At 43.4% G+C, this 20,321-nt stretch overlaps 1 protein-coding gene across 3 annotated transcripts in view; it reads right to left on the reverse strand.

Moving 5' to 3' along the window:
* The window catches only part of LOC112991485 (FRAS1-related extracellular matrix protein 1-like), a 69,774-nt gene that overhangs the window by 20,108 nt on the left and 29,345 nt on the right, over positions 1 to 20,321 (reverse strand). Inside the window, exons 8-12 of one of the 3 annotated variants that reach the window (XM_064516271.1) lie at positions 19,382 to 19,628; positions 17,446 to 17,596; positions 14,035 to 15,533; positions 13,306 to 13,415; positions 4,121 to 4,230 (exon numbers count right to left, since the gene is read on the reverse strand). The gene's annotated coding sequence lies outside the window, so the exon portion shown is untranslated. The other 2 variants (XR_010390277.1, XR_010390278.1) reach the window with 2 other exon arrangements.

Below are 20,321 nucleotides of genomic sequence, written 5' to 3' on the forward strand. Positions count from 1 at the left end.
ACAGCTAGGCCCACTAAGTTTTGACTTATATCAGTTAAAAGCAGCGCTGCAGCGGAAGATCGCTTGCTAAGAAGCAGAGGCTGTGCTTTTATGAAGCGTGCCTGCATTCAGCGCATCGCACAAGAGCAGCACATCCTTGGCTGGAACGGCTAAAATTTAATAAAATGGCAGCCAAATAAGTGAGAATATTTCAGTCCCGTTTCTCGCCTCCCTGACAGCAGAAGCGCTCCAGCCCAAAGCAGCGAGTTTGCACCGGGATAAGTAACTGCGACAGAGCAAATCTCGCTAACCGCTGGTTCGGGGCCAGCGCGGGGCGAGGATCTCTGCAGCACCCGTCTCCGCTGAGACGGGCTCGCGCGCGGCTCGCCAGGGCGGCTGTGCGGTGCGGCCGGAGGCGGACAGAGGACACTTGCCCCGGCTTTGCACGCTCAGCTAGCACCACTTGAATGACTTTTGCAGCCTGAGACCTGCTGTAATTGCCCGCCCGAGCTCGCCTGTTGGGTCGCTCCCGTGGGACGAGGCCATGCGATTTCCCTCGCTGAGCAGCCAAGGCCGGGGCTTGGGTGGCCAGGCCGGGCTGGGAGGGGGCAAACGAAGAAGGGGAGCTGGTAATACCGACCCGGTGGTTGCTAGTGCCGGTCTGCAGAAACAGCCCGGTTTAGCCTCCCCCACCAAAAAAAAAAAAACAAAAAGATTCTCCCTGTTGTGGTGTTTAATCCCTTTGGCTCCTGTTTTTCCTGAACAGCTGAGGGGTTTAATTTCCAGGGAATTAGACGTACAATTCACCTTATTGTCAATGGTAACGGCGCACACGCTTTGCCACACACAGTCCTGAAAGTCCCCGGCGGAGCGGGGCAGGGCAACGCCGGCCGAGCGCTCCCAGCACACTGCCGGCATCGCCGCGGTCTGCCGCGAGGGCAAAGGCACTTTATTGCGAAGGTTTTGATGCATTTGACATGTCTTTGAACCTGACTCCCAGCAAAGGAGAGAATGAACTCAGCCGGAGAGAGCAGGAGGAAATCAAAGGGCCCTTCCCATCTGCCTGGTTACGCTGAATGGAGCGTTATTTGGGAGATATAATAGCGGTTTGTGTGTTCCCGCTGGGATTTGTTCTGGTCAACTTCTCCAGGACCCGCAGCCGGGGCAGCTCGATGCGCCGTCCCTCCCCCGGCTCCCGCGCTGCTCTCCATGTCAGCCAGGCGCTGAAAAGAAATTATGGGGCTTTTTAATTATTTTTCTGCGGCAAAACGTGCATGCCCTGCACACACGTTGCTTTTACACAAAAGCTGCCCTAGCCAGCGCTGCTGAAAACAGCCGTGAGCTTTTCTCTTGATTTTATCGGCGGCACGGTTAAGCCCGGTGCTCCCGAGCGTGACTCCCAAACAGCCGAACCCCAAGCAGCCCCGCGGGCTCCATCCCAGGTTGTACCGGAGGATATCTCCAAAACGGTGGTGCTGGGGAGCATATCAGCGCTGAGCCCAATTTTCCAGTAAATTCAGTAAGTCACGAAGATAAATCACCAGCAACAGTGATATACTCAAAAAGTTGTTCTCTTCTTTACCTTGCTATGTAACTTTTTGGGTGTAATTTTTAAAAGCCCAGTTCAGATATAATGCTGAAATATTTTTATGTGGTTTCTAAGTGCAGAAGAGATGACATTTAACAACAGCCAGTGCTCAGTGCAGGCCCCGAGTCAGCACAGGACAGGTACAAAAGAGCCCAAGAAGCTCTTGGCTGTCACAGAAAGGTTTCTGCTTTGCAAACTATCATAGAAAGAGAGGAAATATGTTTTGTCTGCTTTTCCCTGACTCCGGGACTCCAAACCGGGAAGATGAGAACATCCTGCACACATGTTAATTAGTCATTCCTTAAAACCAAATGTCACAGCGCTCATATTTAAATCCAAGAACAGACTGATGAATATGTACGTACAGTTATATTTCATTTACATACTCTGGGACTTGTTAGGAGACACCTAATAAAACCATCTAAAATGAATTAGGTCTTATCCTACCAACTATTTATTTTGAATACGCGTACATCAGAGTAACATTCCCAGTACTGTAACAGGAGAATTTCACAGAAACAAAATACATACATTATGTTTCATAAATGCAGATAGTGAGTTAAAGCAGTCACCCTCTAAACGAGATTTGATTCTTGATGTAGTAAACACAGAAAAAAGAGGCTTGAATGGATTGCGGGGGGGGGGGGGGCAGTGATCGGCTTTATATGAATTCAGAGAAGCCCAAGCTCAGCATCCAAAAGACTGTAAGAAACTAAGAAACTGTCCACATAAGGGAGATGTTAAAGGAATTGAATTATCTCTTCAAGCCAAGCAGGAAAAGAAAATCCCTTTTGGACTTTTCCATCCTTCTACTTCCAGTTTCTCCGTTCTGCCTCTAACACAGCTTTTAAAGTCTATTCTCCCTTGTTCGGACCCCACTCCTGAAGTGAGGTACAATCCAGGTAGCTGCCTTTAAAAGAACCGTTCAAGCCTCAGAGGCCTCTAAGTCTTTTTTTTTTTTTTTTTTTTTCAAAACAATCTGGTTTATAGGTAAGGAAAAACACTGTGGTTTTGGTTTTCGCCCCCCTGCTAACGGCCGCGCACCCCGCGAGCTCTCGGGGGCTGTGAAAGCGTAGCTGTTTGTCCTGGCGGGCACATCACCGGTTACACCGGCTCTGCCGCTGGAATTTAGTTAACAGTTACGTTGATGTGCGAGTCTGGAACAAATCTGGCGCACTCGCCCCGCGTTGTCTGGCCTCTGTAGGGCTAAGAGGAGTGGAAAGCAGTAAAATCTTATTTCAGTCTATAAAAATCTGCAGAGATATTTGGAATGTGCAGAGGGAGCAGATCTCTCGAGTAAAACAGAGCAATGATTAAAATAGTCACTTTTCTGACCATAACCGCAATTTAAATACTGTGGCTTTTGTTTGCAGAGAGTTATAGAATAGCTATGGTTTATATTCTAGTGACAGTCACAGAACTCCAGGGGTTGTTTTCGGAGTTAGTGGCAAAAACATGTGGTTTGAATTTAAAGTCTTAAAGTTAGAGGATCAACGTTACTCTAGCAAAGATATTGCTAGTGTCTCTGTGAGTCATAATTTTAAATCATCAGGAACCTGAACACTGCTCATTAAATGATTAAAGGGAACAGTAATGAAAAAGCTAAAAGAAAGGATAAATATACAGCCATATAAGCAGCAACATCTATTTTCAAAGCAGAAAAAAATATTGCCATCCTGACAAAGGGCAATAAACATTTCGGACTAACTCACTTTTTCAGCAGAGAATGTAATCTTAATAAAGCAACAAATTTTAGATGGCAGGGTAAGATTACAGCCCTTCTAGACTAGGAATACAGTTTTCCCATAAACAGGTTATTGCTACGGGTTCCGGTCACAATTAACTGTATATTTAGGTCCCACATTTGAGCACAAAATGATCCCTGAGACTGGGTGCTTTGATGGTGAAGTTTTTCGCTGGGGTATCAGCGAGGTGTCCCTACTGTGAGCTCTTGGTTTGCATTTTCCTTAATAATAACAGTCTCAACTCAGGCTTTCAAACCGGAGACCATGAGGACCCATAACCTCAGGGGAAGACATACTGCACCAGGGCACAAGGCAAGAGAAACCTGAGCGGTGGAATAAGCACTACATCTTTGTCAACTGTTTTACTGACAGTGGGCTAGTGTTTCAGTCCAGGTTAAAAACCCAGCACTCGTGTTTCTGCTAACTGCCCCGCAACGGGGTTTGCTCCCCCAGCGCTTCCCAGGCCCCTGCTAGCAGACCAAATTGGTGGTGCAGAATTGGACCTTTGCACAATGTGCTTCTCCCCACCCTGTTCTCATGCAAAACCTGAGGAAAAGGGGCCTGTTCCAGAAATACTCACGGGCTGGTGACCACCAAATCTTCGTTTAGGGCAATGGCGAAGGGCAGTGACCAAGCTGCCTGTCTCTGGCAGCGCAGCAAGGCTAAGGGGATGCACAGCTCCACATTGAGAGAGAGGCTAAAAGCCCCTGGGGAAGGAAAGGCATGAGCTCGACCATCCCACGGAACTGAAAACCCAGTTTTACCTTGTTTTCTCACCCATTTTCCCTTTCTTTGTGTAAGAACATACCTCAGCACAGCCGCCTTTTTGACGGTGATTTTCATTCCTCAAAGTTAGAAAGGTCTTGGGCTGTCCATTACTCCAGACCCATTTGTCTTTTTGACTAGTTTCACTAAGTCCTGAAATGAGAAGGAAAACGGTTACAGAATACATCACTCTTCCAGTCCCGGGTGCATTGTGTTTACAGGAATTGCACTGGATGGGTTGCATGTTCGGTCTTTTGGTGACTGCGTGGGAGAAAAAAAAATATGTGAAAAACAAAATAAACAGGCTATAAAAAGGGGTGAAAATATTGACTGAAGCATTATGTAATATATATAAATATAAATACATGATACTTGCTGCAGGAGGGAGAGCCTGACTGTATTGATACATTGGCAAGAATGCAAAGGTCACATCTTAAATGCAGAAAATAATCTAGTGAGTCATCCTCCACACATTTTGGCTTGTGATCTTATTACATTTTTGCTTTGACCCGAGAGGGCACAGCACACAGCCTGAAAATAGGGAGAGAGATGACGTGGCCCTCTCAGCTGGTGCGTGCTTGCACCGCTCTGCCGATTTCAGTGAAAATGCCCCAGTTAGAACAGCAGACATTCGTAACACTCGCTACGGATGTTCAAAGGCTGGAAGGGCTGCTATCGCGTGAATTGTCATGCTTTTGTTTAAACTGTGTTCCACCACGTAACAAAAATAAACAGATTATCCAGCGCTGCAGGGCACAGGGTCACGTTAACCAGCTGCGTTTCGGGGACTGCCCATGATGTCCCTCTGTCCCCTAAAGGTGCGGAGGGTAAGATCCCCCCCCCAAACTTCAAACCGGGCCGCCAGCACCTCGTGGTGACCCTCTGCACCGGGGCTGGAGACACCTTGCAGCCCCCGAGACCCCTAAATACACAGCGCTGCTCCCAGGAGAAACCCTGCCTTCCCGGTTTGGCATTTATGGGCTGCCTTTGCGGAGACAGGGTTCGCCAGCTCTGCCCTAACGCGCTCTCCCGCTTGCTCCTCGGCTGCTGAGCGCCGAACCCCCGGGTCTCGCCTGCCCCGAGCAGCCAGTGGGCAGCTGTCTGTTCGGTTTAAAGGAAAATTGTGGCCACGCATATAAATATTTCTATATAAAAGACTGTGAGCAGAAGTTATCTAAAAATCTGTGATGCTAAATGGCAATTTCTCATCCGCATTTCACATCTAAGCATCCAAGACGTGTGCTAGATAAATTATTTTATGAGCACAGTCTTGGATATATAACGGTAATTTTCTCTCCATCCTGCCAGCTTACAGTCCCCACCCAGTCTCTGCTATTGGACATAAACCATAGAGCTCTTCATTAACTACCAACATACTATATTAATATTTAGGATATCAATAACACTCTTTTTTTATGAAGCTTTTGACCTCCCTGTGTGTTACCAGTCCTAAAGTATCCAAACTTGGTGCCTTATTAACACAGACAACGGGGCAGGGTACGCCTACAAGAGCAAATTTTCTCCACCGCATACCATCCTCCATCTTGCGAGCTTTTATTTTGCTTCCTGTGTTTTTCCATCAAAAAGAACAAACTTTTTCTTTCTTTTTTTTTAATTGATTGAGGTCTTAAGAGCTATATGTTTAGGAGACTTCTTTTTTATCTTACACACATCACAATGAGTTATCTCGGAGATACCTCGAATTTGGTGGTTCCTTAATTTATGCCCCCAGTCCCCAAAGCCATGCACTACGTTGTAGGACACCACAACCAGAGGTTTTGGTCTCAGCTTCAACTTTAGGTAGAAGAACCTTCCCTATTTATTCTACATTGAAATTCTCATATGCATGTGAATTGCACATACAATACAGCTACTTGTTAAGTGGTAGTAAGGGCTTCAGTGTGTTCACAGGCCGTTATTTTTAATAATCATTCCTGATGGGAAAAAGTAAAACTCAGTGGAGAACTATCCCCATCGCCAGCTCGGTTTTGTTTTATCCTGTCCTGGGGATATTGGTGCTTTGCAAGTGAAACAATCCTGGGTGCTTTATAAGCTAAATAGCCCCAGTAAGATGGATGTTTACGAGGCAGCGTAAACACCTTTGGCATGCTAACACGTGCCTTCCCCTCGACTGCTTGTATTACACAGGAGCTTCAGGGAGGCAATATATTTTGAATGGTTGATTAGAAGAATATTGCTCATCTATGCAAAACATAACACTTTTAATCCCATCCTCATTTCATTTTTAAGAAAAATAAATGATTTCTGTATCTTGGCATATGTATCACTTTGAAATGGAGCCATTACTCTGGACAGCTTTTTTGCAACGGCTCGCATAATACGGTATGAAAATCATGCACGACTCCTGCATTTGTAGCTCAGAAGGAAAATAAAAGGCAGTTAAATTATAACGTAAGAACTAAGCTATGAACGGATGTTGTGTTCAAGAAGTCGAATGCTCAGAGGGGCGAAATGACAAGATTTTTTGCCGTTCTAGATATTTTATCCTTGCAACAAGCTTAACTGTCAAATGTTTTTAGAGAGGTCAAAACTAGTCTATCTGTCTTTTTTATGCGAGTTTGTGAAAGGAATTTCTCCTTGTGGAGTTTTACAGGAATTGACACGATAAACCTAAATGGCTCCTTTACAACTGTTAGGGTTTTCTGTAAACACATGCTGTCCTGCCAGCCAACCAGCTTCAAAAACGGGTGCTGAGCATGGCAGATGGTCTATCCCGCAGATACACACACTACTAATTCATATTTCAATGCACAGCTTTACTGTGCAAATGAAGCCACTGTATCTCACAAAGTTTTAAAACTTTCAATAACTGATAATTTTCTGTTTTTAAATGTGACAGCACGTGAAGACTCCGAAGGGGAGGCTACTAGCTCTACTACGAAGGGACATTTTGGAGCTGGTTGTTACACCGTAATGTGTTTGTAAATAAGCATGAAATTATTCCTGCAACGTAGCTTCTCATGCAAAATGGAAACCATGGCACTACTGCACTGCACTGAGAGAGAAATACATAAAAAGACAGAAACCAGGCCTGTGCCACACACAAGCTAGTGTCCCACAAGCTGCACAGTGCAGAAAAGAAAAGCCAGAAAAAAGGAACTAAAAAATGGAAGGAGTAGACATCATTTGCATTACTAACCCCACTCCTTTTGAGGGGGTTACTTCTGGAATTTCTTGCTCGCTATGTTTTTATCAAATGTCAAGCCTCCTCCAATAAGGCGTAAATTGAGCAGCAGCATCAAATTCAGTTCTGAGAAGGAGCAGAACCTCTTTCTTAATTCCGTTAAACTCTCTCCCATAGGAGAAATGTGAATTGATACTCACTTTCTCATTTTATTTCAATTTACTTACTTTCTATTCAACAGACTAAATAGAGACATTTATAAATCTACAGTTTATTTCTCTGCCCATAATGGAAAGTAAACATTTCTGAAAAATTTGTTACAGGGGAAAATAGAACCAAAGTGGCCCTAACAAAAGGAGAAGAGTGGTTGTTACCCTAGACTATTTTGGGTTTCCTTGGTTAAAGAGTCTCAGATGTGTAGTTGGTTTTGCTCTTAAAAAAAATCTAAAAATATAGATGTCTCCTGAATTATTAAAGGGTAGAGAAGTAAAATCAGAAATTGATACAGAAGTCAATCACACTACAGCTACCATGTCCCTAACAAAGAGAACATAAATCAGCAGAGACTTGAAACATAGTTTTACAACTTAATTGAAAATTAAAAAATGTAAGATGTAATTAAGGAGTGTCCTTTGATAAACATACTGCAGTACATGAATTAGCTCTATGCAGACACACATGTAGCTTTCAATACAGTACTGATATATTATAGACATAAATGCATGGCATGCATGCATGCGCATGCTATGCTGATGCAAGATAATGCACACTGCCCTGTGTGTTGCCATTTCCCATAAAAAATCTGCTCACTGTAAATCAGATAACTCCACTCCATTTCGATTTAAAACTTCTCCCTCCTACACCTGCTGCCAAGCAGGGGGGAGAAAGGCAAGGGGAACCTTTCCAGTGGGAAAGCGGAAGCTAACGAGAAACAGCCACACGCCTGTGCCATGCCCCCATCCCAGCGCCACTGCACAGGGCTCTGCGGTGCCTTTGGCCAAGCAGATGGGAAAGGCTTCGCAGGAGCTGCCACGGCGTCGTGGTGCCATTTCTGACGCCCCCCGGGTGTCTCGCCTTTCAGACTTTCTTTTGGTGGCTTGATCTGCTGTTGAAGTCTTGGAGGACTGTCTCCCAATGAGTCGTGTCCCTTCATGCTGCATTTCCACGTGGAGTCCTACAGCCCAAGCTGTCCACCTCTCTTGCTTCAGTGTCTCCATGCCAGCTGCCACTCACATACATCTGTCTGATTCTGACCTTCCAGCTGCCGGCCTCTTCTTCCTCACTGCCAGCTACCTCTACAACCCTAGACACCCACATCTGCCATTTGGGGCACATCTTTTAAGTTAGACTTATTCTTATCACACACGTCCAATTCCCAACCAAATTCTGCTACTTCCTGCTCTGAACACAATCCACAAATCCAACTGCTTCTGTCTATGCCTACAACTGAAAGCATTCATTAGCGAACACAGCATAACTCAATTTTTTTATTACTGTGACCAAGTACTTAATATCTCGGATGCCAGGAACCGTGTTGTTCCTACGGTGAAGAACACCTGAGGCAAAGCAGGTGAACAACAAGAGTGATTGACTGGACAACACACGAATGGTAAAGCAATAAAAGCTCACCAAGCATTTCTTCACAGCCTATCTCATTTCTCCTGCAGGCAGGGTATTTAGCAGAGGAATATGTTTTCTAAAATTCTCCTCCTCTCTTACTTTCTGGAAAATCCTCCCCAGTCTTCTTGGCTCCTTGAGGGCACCTTGCCAGCATCATCTGGGGGTCTCAGGACCTCCCCCATGGGCTTGGGGGTGCTGCTCAGGTGGGCAAGCGCTCCCACTCTCGGGTGCGATCAGAAACCTTACGAGCAAAAAAGGATTTCACAGGAAGAGGAGGGGAGGGGGCATAAACAAAAAACTGAAAATGTGTTAGCTAACTCGCTATGTTTGTTAGAGCCACTTCCTGACACCCAAGCTAGTCATCTGAATTTAACACATTTCTCTTTTGCATTTTGCAGCTCACCTTTAAGAGAGCACAAGGCGGAGGAGGTGGGAATATATGGACTTCAGCCCTTCCCATCAGTTTCCCCCTGTTACTTTCAAAGATTTTCTATTTAGAAAGGAAGGCTTTTTTTCCTGCTGTTCATACATTACACATACTTCCCAGCCAAAATATCTTGCTTGTATATTTTTTTAATTTTAGCCTACATTACTCAAAATTGCTCTAAGAATAATTAAAGAGAATCACTTTCCCTGTCGCTTCGATTTACCTGACTTTTTATTTCTGAAGAGGGTTTTAAGCAATAACCATGGAAAAAAAGGCAAAGAACAACAATTAAAGAAAAAAATAGCCCCACATCCTTTTTCTTGTCTGAATCTAATGAAAATGTTTAAACTGCATGGATATTTATACTTATGAAAAACATATGAACAAAACAAAAACCCCACTATTCTGGTGAGATTCTGTAAACAGGACAAAACGTTAACTGCGGAAATATATCATTTAAGACCTTTATTTCCTTCTAGCTCTTTCCAGGCACCGAACAAGCTTTGCATGCAGATTTCGTTTCAGCTTAGTGGAATCATTCTCATAACTATTCTCCAAAGCCTGAGCTCTGGGGTCAGCCCTGTGCTTTCTGCAATGGGATAAATATTAACAAGTGTGACTAACCCATTCCTTGCGCCCTTCTTAGATTTTTCCAGAGTGTGTCAGCAAGCATGAAAGCAACAGATCAAAAACGCACGGGTTTTATTGTTGGAACCGGATGTGAAGGATGCTATACAGGCAAAATCCCAACACCTCGAAGAAGCTGGTCTATAACAACACCACTAAAAACGAGGGAATTACTGGAGCGCAAGAAAATTACCTTGCACTCCTGCTCAAAAATGAGTAAATTTTCACTTCTCCCTGCAAGAGTGCTTTATGAGTCCTGGAACAGAGCCTGAAGAGCAAATTTGGACGTAGATTCTGAGTCGCAAAACACCCAGGAGAGGACAGAGTCCATGAGGAAGGTGTGTAGAGCCAGCGTCATGCCTTCTGGGCTGAGGTGAGGGGTCTGTGGGACCGCTAGGGCCTGGGTTGCCTCACATCTTTCTCTTGATGGCTGCTACTGCCAAAGTTTCATAGTGTAATGGATATTCTCCCTCCCGCGGTATGCACCCTGCTCTGAACCAAGCTGTCCTTCACACTGGACTTTGTAACAAGACCAATACTGATTGTATTACCAGACATTTCTAGGGGGAGTCTCTCATGCTAACAAATCTGGTATAAATAAAGCACTTACATCCTGAGGTGCTTCTTACTATTGCAGATAGATAGCCATCCAGCAGAAGCAGTGCAGAGCCTAGCTTGGAAAGGACCACACTGCAATAGGCATCACAGTACACACAAGCCAGTTCAAACCAAGCAGCTTTGCCCATATGCCACTGACTGTTTAGAAAGCTTTCAGTTGCACTTCTGGTGAGTGAGACATGAGGAAGGGAGAGGAAGGAAATCAGGAGATCAACAAGCGCTGTCATGCAGTTCTTCAAAACTGGACCAGCTCTGTGGGCATGGGGAGAGCCAGGGCCCCCCCTGCTCCTGCCAAATGAGTTTGTCAAAATCAGATTACAGACTTGGAAATATTTCTGTCTAAGATACTGGGTCAGGTCTAGTCCTGACAAACCAAGGAAAATGCAAAGGCAACTGAAAAAATCCCCCCAAATTATTAACAGAGGTATTGAAGCCTGGAAGAGACTTTATTCAAGCGATCAACAAAACCTGGGCTCATTTCATTCAAAGCTGTTTGTCTGTAATACACAGTCACGTGTATTTCCAGAATGAGTTTAATTCTCATAAACATTCTCTCAAATGAAAGGTATGCTCCAGATTTCACCACCTCCTTTGCATCTACTCTAACCGACCCCACAAGAAATCACCTCATTCAGTTTGTTTCTACACCTGGCTTTCTTGTCCTGCAGGACGTCAAACTGCAGAGCAGAATATACCCAAGAATAGGTGCTTTTCTCCCTCTGACTATTGAAGCAATTTAGCTCTAAACCCTGCAAACGGGTATGCCTTTTTGGGTCACTAATATCTTTTGCAAATAGTAAAAGCTGAAAAAGAAGCTCCGTAAGTTCTCGTCCCCATCTACGCAGTTCCTGTTCCACAGCCTTACTCCACCCCAGCTCAGCCATATCCATGGGGGCATTAAGGGACCATGGGATTAAAAGACAAGAGGAGGACAAGGCAGCATTTAGTTACCCCTTCTCAGCTGATAGTCTGACATGTGCCGCAACTTGCCAGAACTCCACTGCCCGCTCTTTATAGACACTGTCTTTGCTCAGGAGGGCTACAGCAGAGGTGGACCTTTTCAGAGCAGACATTAACGAAGGCCTGCCTCATGCTCCAAACCCGGATCTAAAGCCCTTCCCATTTTCCAGCTTGGGAAACATTTGTATCTATATTTGGATTTCTTCACTTAATAGTTCCTGGCTATTTTAACTCATAATCTCCTAGAACTTCCTATGGGTAAACAACAGATACCCAGCTCAGTCCATGGAGAGTTAAGAATGAGACCCTTGCAAAATAGTGTTAAATGTGCCACAGAAGTCACCAGTGTCTCTGCTCATTGCACAGGAGTGAGATATGCAACAGTAGGGCAAAAAGGGCCGCATGGGAGAGGCCATGAGGAATGGGCCCTGGAAACCTCTTGTAACTTGCATAATTTTTAAACTTTGCCCAGTTAAACTATGGTTCTATTAAACTTGCCTTTGGCTGGCAAATGACTGACTGAATTATTACAGAGAACAGCCCTAAGCAATTAAAAGTGAGAACAACAGCTACAAATCTAAGATTCTGTAGACAAAATCTCTTGTAAAAGACACAGCCCTACAGTGTTTCAGTTATAGTCTACCCAAATGGGGAGAACCAAATTAAACGAAAAAACTTATTGTATATTATCTTAATTTATATATTAGATTTTAGACAGTTCCAGATTTCTGGATTAAATACAATACCATGCGGCTCCATTAAGACTCACTGGCCTTTTAGAATATTATTGAAAGAAATAATATATAACAGTTTGAAAGGTTTTTGGATACTTGGTGGCATCATTATGCAATTTATTAATATGTGGGTAGAGTGACTAGTACTGCTGAGGATGTATTTTTAGTTTCAGAAAAGTAAATATAAAAAAGAAATGTGTGCTGGGGGGGCAGAGAAAGAAAACCAGCTACAAATTGGTTTGTGCTAGCAGCATGGGATGGCACACATCATTCTGCCTGTTTTCAGTAAGCGCCGAGCGCGGCACGAACCGAGTCTCCCTTCACAGACAGCACTTCCAGAGGAGCCTGGAGAAGCTAGTGATTGCAGTTTGGTAGAGCCTGGGTATCTAGCTCATTTTCTGGCATCTTTCCTCCAATTTTTAAGGCTGAATGGGAGTATTCAGATCACTTAGTTTAACCTTCCATATAAACCCCCAAGAAACTCATTTCCCACATTCACTCACTAATTGAGCCTACTAATGCACGTTTCACTAAAGTCATCTGGGCTGCCCTCCAGTTCTGATTTCAGGACTCAAAGAGATGACAAATCCCCTGCCCCCTTCAAGAGTTGGTCTCAATAGTTAGCCCCTGCTCTCTTACTTATATCTGTATTTTGCCTGTCTTAAATTTCCAGTCATTGCATCTTGTTATGTTTTTTCTCCATTAGACTATAAAGCCCTTTTGTATGTGGTATTTCTTCCTATAAAGGTATTTACTGCACAGAGTCAGGTCACTGCCTGATCTGATTTTTGCTAAGTTAACCAAATTGAGCTCCTTAAGCCTCTCTCCACAAGATTTCTTTTTCCAGCCCTCCAATCATTCTTGTAAAACCGAACCATAGACTGAGAGTTTACAGTCTCTATCATGAATTCAAGTCCCTGAATCTCAGGTTAATAAAGTCTCCATTTTTTAATAAGGCTTCTGTGAAATGACTAGAAATAGTCCCACAGGATGTGTTATTTGGACATAACTGTTTCCACATGGGCTGGAGGTACAGCTCTGCCCTGAGAGAAAAGCAAACGAAGAACAGTGGGAGGGCCCTTCCCTCCCCTCCTTACCATTTTCTGCAGGCTCTTGCCGCGCTCTCCCAGGTCGTGTTTCTACCTGCACTGAGAAGGAAACGGTATCTATCTTGGAGGGTCGACCCCAGTGGACGTTTCTTTGACATCTAGGAAGAAGCAATGAGATTTCACCTTTAGGTACTCATGTTAGAAACCAGCTCCCGAGGAAGCTGCCTTCCTCCAGCATAAGTAATTAATGTGTGCACATGCACAAAGAGCTCCTACCAGTCCCAGTGAGCCGCGCCACGGCCAGAGGAGCCTCAGCTCCGAGCAGGAGCAGAAGCACTGACAGAGTCTTGGCACAGAGCACCTCTTGCTACGCAAATCACTCCTTACACAGGCCCAAAGAGACATCTATAAAATCTTTCAAAGCTCACCAGAGCCCCTCCTTCATCCCAAATTAATAGGATTAAAAACAAACACTGGGTTTTTCTTCCCTGTTCTTTCTAAGCTTCACTGTCCGCACTTTTAAGCTTTTTCTTGCAATTATGAATTTGTTGACTCGCTTTTTGTTAAATGACAGAAGAGGTTCACAGGACACTTGGCTCTGGATCTTTGAAGAAAACCCCCCATTATTGCCAAAAATTCACTGAAATGATAAGACATGGTGAGTTCTAGATAATCTCCTCCAGCACTGGATTTATGGTTCACTCCTCCACAGCTTCTAGATAGGATAATATCCTGCTTTTCATCGTTAGCATTTGATTTGTATGTGAGTATACACACCAAATGAGTAGTCTAAAAGAAATGCCACCTCAGTTTCCTTTTCATCTGGCCTTTATGCACCCCACAGCGACAAACACGCTCCAGCGTCCAAACTGAAACATAAAATTTGAGAGGCAACTGTGATTCTTCGAATAGTCGCGTGAGTCCCCCCCTGCCCAGTCACTTTTAAAGGGACAAACTTTATCTTTTCTCTACCTCTCATGAAAGACCACCAGTTTAAAAGTGTCAGTAGGCAGTAAAATCAGAGACAGGAGAGTAAACCGTTAGACAAAACCATCTCCTTTCTAGTTGTGAGATGTCCAAAATGAGCTTATGAAACAGGCTGATTAGAAGAACTTGCCACCAGTTAGTGACTTAGCATCCTGACAGTGGTATTCCGCCAAAACAGGACTGTAGGGTTGTGTAGCTAGCCTGAAGAGTCTATTTGAGGAAAAGCAAATCTTTTAGTCAGGCATAGAATTTAAAATTTACACATGGCGAATACTTAAGCAGTTGAGCTCAAGTATTCTGAGAAATATCTGTGCAAGGAAAAGCCTAAGAGTGTGAATGTTCAATGACAGCAGGCATGAAAGGGTCAAAAGATACAAATAAATTTGCATGAAAAGCAAATAAAAATAATATCTGAAGAGAAAAAAATATTAGTGGATGTTTCCTAATGGTCACCATTTACCCTGTTCCTTCTTTGCACTCGACTTGCCAGAGGCATAAGGTTTTAATTTTGTTCACGGTCAATGTAATGTTTAGAGTTTCATCTACTTGAATGATTCTTCAGGGACTGGTTGCAATAGCTACACTTTGGGCTTAAATTGCATTTTTTTTTTTTTAAATACAACTGAATCTTACCAATGAGCAAAACTGGAAAGGATAAAATTAGATTCCTGAACCTTCATCCCTTTTTAGAACCAGACAAAAAAACTGCATCCAGTTTTGTTAAATATTTTTTCCACATCTGGTGTTCAGTCAAAACCATAAGAAAAGTGCTGGAAATCTCACAAGAAGTCTTGTACTCTTGTGATTTCCAGTCCAATTTTTGCAGCCACAGGAGATCTGTATAGTTCAGATAAGAATCCGAAGCAGAAGCCAAACCCAAACTGCGAGGCTCCTGAGGCTCACCCCACCCACAATAGCTTATGTCTTTACCCATCATTTGCAGCAGATGTTCTCCCAAATTCTCCAGTGAGATAAATTGCATTAAAAGTTTCAGGATAAAGATGATAAGATATATACCATACCAAATAAAAGTGTCCAAAGCAGCTCACCATGGCCCAGTGAGCTGTTGTTTAAGACCCTCAAATAGCAGTATCTTTTGATTAGAGGAGTTTGCTTCTCCTTACTACTCTTTCTTCCATGCTGGGCTTTTCGGGCTTTTTGATGTAAAGGCCACTGACGTCAGCAAGAGTATTTCCATTGTCTTCAGCGGGCTTTGGATCAAGCCCTTGACAAACTGTTCCTCCCACAGGTCAGTCTGTAGAGTGTGGGTTTCTGCCAGCAGATTGTCCCTAGAACATTTCATTGTAGATTTACAGTCTTTATAAAATTTTAAATGAAGTTCTATAGTTAGATTCATATGGTATATCATAAATTACAGCAGACTCTGCAAGCTTGGGTTTGAGGGTCTTTTTTTTCATTTGGCTCTCGGGGAACATATAGTTTTTTTCCACAGGAATTTTTCTCTAAATGCTAATTTTACCTGCTCTCTGCTATTTTGCAGCAGAACGTGTGCGTTTCTCACACCCAAGCCTCTCTGAGGGAAGCCGTGCAGCAGTGGCGATGTGAGGCAAGCAGGGACCTGCCATTCAGCTATCTTGGTCTTACATGGTAGGGCAGGCTGCTTTTCAGGCTTTCCATGATACGAGAGCAACAAATTGTGAAAAACAAAGAACAAGCCAGAAGTTTCAGATTCTTTTTCTCCTTTAATGTGCAGCTACAGCTGCAAGTTCATTTTCGTTTGGCAGGGGAGCATCTCACATCCAGCTCTGCCACCAACCCGCTGAGTGGCAACCCCTGGGGAAGGAGAGGTCTTTGCGCAGAGCCTGGCCCACACCAACCCCACCCCTCACCAGGACCTCTGTGGCCTCAACACTTCAAACGGTGGCCAGGCAGTGACAGCACGAGCTGAGGGACAGCTCTCAAAGGCACCCGAGCCCTAATCCTCCTGCCCTGTCATTGGAGCCTGACACTGACAGAGTTTAACGGGCATTACCTTTCCCATCTGCAAAGTGGGAGCAATAATCCCACAATACCGTCTCTGAAATGCTGCGTGGCCATGAGCTCTGTCTACACAGAGTCGTACTGTTCAGTAGTAAATGAAATCTGTTTTCACTTCCAAGGCTACGGCATAAATTACTACAGGCAGAAATCCAGCCTAGCAGGCAATGAACTGGATGGGGCCCACTCCGTTCCTTCCATCTTTAACTTTGATTTTCATTGTTCTGTTTCATTAACAGAATTTCCATGTCTTCTTTCTTTCTTTCCCTGTTATAATTTTTCTAAGCTGTTAATTTGCCAGCAAAGAGAATGGCCTCATAACTGTATACCAGTTTCTCTGAAGCACCCACAAGAATCTCAACAGTTTTTAGCAGAGTCCATATTTCCCTCTTTACTTCTCTGCCCTCAAATACATAGAAAAAGAGCTGAAAAAAATCTGTTTTTCTGTTCCTACTGAAGGACCATAATCTGGTCACTTGTTTTCTGCTAAAAAAGCAATGATAGTGCTTCTGCAGACACTGGCCTTGATGTTCTGCTGATGAAAATCAGCATAGCTCCCCTCAAGTCAATGGGGTTCTGGCAGTTTGCACCAGCTGGAGTTAGTCCACTGGTTTTGAAGGACATAAATAACATAAACATCATCCTTCTTTTCACATGCATTTGGCAAGTTGGAAGATCCAAGGCCTTCATGAAAAATGGCATCAGACGGGAAAAGTATTGTTTCACTCTACTCATTGTTTTGTTCTTTTTTTTTTTAAAGAAAGGATATTCATTCTGCTCAGGTCACCTCAGGAGAATGGAGGAAATGCTCAGAAAAAACAACAGGGATATCAAATTGTATCAGGTGATTTTTCCAACCCTTTTGACCCACTCTCTGTTTAGGGTTTAGGGACTGGGAAAGTGAGTGGGTTGGCTCCTGGCCGCAGATTGCCAGTGGCAGGGGTAACGGCTGCTTTACTTTGCAAATGGGACTAGGACTGTCAGCTCCATGTCAGCAGTGACGTTCTTCCACTGCTGGCTGCAACCTGTGATTCATGAAATAATCTCAAAAACATTAACAATAATAAATTTGATTCAAATGCTGCTTTTTTCCAGTGGCAGAGTTTGTGAGTGTGCATAACTGCTCCCATAGGAAAAACAACCAGGAAGATAAAAATAGATCGGACGAATGAGAGATTACTGGATAAACTCATGGCAACTTACCAGCAGAAGAGTCTGTTGTTCAAGGCTGATGGACTCTCTGCTGATTTTGGAGTTCAGCAGCAGAGAATTTGCTCCCTAATTTTTATTCAGTTCTTTCTTGGAAGTAAAACCTGACCATTTAGTATTTTCCTTGGGGTCTGATTCTTGTGCACTGGAAGAGAGGATGTTCAATACTGAATTCTGCAGGAAGTGCTCCTTGCGACTTAGACCAGGGCTTTGGGATTTATGGAGCTGGATGAATGAGGCTTTATGGAATAAGGTGAGAATACTGGGGTGGAGGAGTGAAAACCAGGACCTAACACAGCCATGGTGTCCATTGGCTTACTTGTGTAGGTCCCAGACATTGTGAAGTCCTTACCTGGGAGATTCCTGATGGGAATGAGGAAAGGGCATAGTAGGGTCTAGAGCTGAAAAGCCCAGAGGCAGGCAGCAAAGCTTGCCCTTCCAGATTTCGAGGAATATGAGGAAATTCATTTCTGCTGCAAAACCTTTGAAACATAGCAGGACATGGTCTGTCCATGTCTGAATTTAGGATTTCCACTGCGGTTTGGCTTTGCCTTTTACTAAGACCCTGCTCAGTCTCCGCTATAGAGATGTGAACCCTCAGACACAGAAAGGTTAAGAATCAGTCAGCATCTCAGAGCCAGAATTAAAGCTCATTAGTGCCTCATCCATAGGGAGTTTTACATAACTGCCATATAACAATTGCTATCAAAGACAGCTCGAAAGAGGAGACAATTTTTATAGTAGTTTCACTTTGTGAAAGTACAAACATGCTCTCCACTAGGAACTAGAATCTATCTGACTGTGACCACTGACTACAGGTCTATGAAATACATCTAAATGCATTTCATGGAGCCAGAGAGCTCAACCCAAGTATACATGACACACACATAACAGAGCTCTGCAAATCTGAAAATATAGAGTATCAACAAGTGCTCTGGTTTTCCAGACTGATTTGGGAGGTAGGTAGACTTAGCTGAAGGCTGTGGTTTCTAAATTGGACATAGTTACCTAAAACTATTGGAAACTTGAATTGCATGTCAGATGTCTGGAATAAATGGACTCAAGAGACATAAGAAAAAACATGTGGCCCATACTTTTCTCTTTTTTAATGTCTTTTGGAAACGGTTTAGGTCTCATCTGGGGCTTATATAGTTTCTTTGTTTGGTAATTTTGAATTGAAATTCTTTATAAAGCTTTGTTAATTAAAAGGTAAAAACTCGACTGTAGGACATGGAACTTTTCATCCTGAAAGATGCCCATACGCTTTCCAAAAGCATACTATACTTTGAAAAAAAAATAACTCTACTTGAAAACTATGCAGCACAGTTTTTTTCTTTTACCTCAGATCAATCAGATATAAATTCCAAAATGGATCGTTATGGTCTGACCTTGTTTCTAATGCTGCCAGTAACTATTGTATCTGAACACACCATCTGATCTCCTGCACAACAAGCTGCAAAACTCCCCCTGAATCCCTGTTTCTAGCCTGACTTGTGGCGGCACATCTTTAAGTAAGACCATCCAACATAATTATGAAGATTACAAGCAATAAATTTCCCCTGAATTGCATCCATCTCTGGGGTGAAATATATCACCAGCTCCATAGCACACAGTTGCATTGTTCAACCATGCAATAAGATAGAAAGTGACTGCTGCGCAGTGGAAACCTGAAGGAGACATTTCTGCAGGCAAAATGCTAATGGCCCAATCTAAACTGAGGCAGGAACTGGGTTTAAATGTTTCCCACCAAGAAACATCTTTTCCCCTTAAGAAAAAAAAAAAATTCAGATTTGCCACACCTAGAAGACAGGTCTTCCTGTCCTATGCTCCTGTTGGTAACCCTGACTCCTGGTTTCCACCGCCCAGGAACAATGCCGTAACCATTCTATCATCGTAGTTTCCCTAGGTAAAGTCAAACCAACCAACTTACCACTCTCTGGCCGCCAGTGGCTTCTTGCCATTTTCCTGTATGCAGAGTGCTACCATCACCAAGGCATTGCTCTCAGGAGGGCAGTGCAGGCAGCCCGGTCGAGAGACGATGCTTCTGGGAGAAGACCTAATGTGCTGCTGCTTCTTCACAGCCACACTTTTCCTGATGGATCTTCTTGTTTTTTGAAGTTTTTTGACTTTTACTGATGCTTCCTGCGTGCTTTCTTTGCCAGCCAAGTTGCAGCCTCCTAATTTTAAGGGGTAGAGTACAACACATGGTGGGTCATTACTACAGTTGAGAAAATGACAAAAAAGGCAAACAAAAAACCCTTCATTTTTGACCTAATAGTGTTCCACAGTAGTTCCAGTCCCAAAGACTGGATTAACAGGCCTGATCTCTTGTTCTTCATCTGACAAGCATGCATGCTTAGGTCTAGATTGCTGGAAAGGTCATAAGAACATAGATGGTGACTTTTTTCTCTATAAGGTTTTTCTCTTCAAGGTTTTGAATACTATGGAAAAGGCAGAGAATCTACATGATACGTCCAGGCAAACCACTCAGCTTCTGTCACCAAAAACAAGTGGTAGTTAGTGTAGCTGAGGTTAGTTTTCTGAATGCACTAAACTATACCAGCTAAAGTAGAGTAAATGATGACATATAAATATCATTGGAAAAAATTACTGTCTTTGTATTTTCTTCTTTTGTGGGTATTAAGGAATCCCAATCCAATCCTGGCATTTATATATATATATATATATATATATATATATATATATATATATACACACAAATATATATGTATAGGTCTGCAGATTTGGCAGGGTTAAACTGCTGGGGGTAAGAAAGGACAAACTTTTGGAAGGATTCTGACACCCTCTTCTCTCCCACTGAAAGCATACAGGCATGCCAAAAAGTTACGGCTTCTTTTAGATCCATATAA

This window comes from Dromaius novaehollandiae, chromosome 8 (genome assembly GCF_036370855.1).
Source record: "Dromaius novaehollandiae isolate bDroNov1 chromosome 8, bDroNov1.hap1, whole genome shotgun sequence".
In the NCBI taxonomy this organism is placed as follows: Eukaryota; Metazoa; Chordata; class Aves; order Casuariiformes; family Dromaiidae; genus Dromaius; species Dromaius novaehollandiae.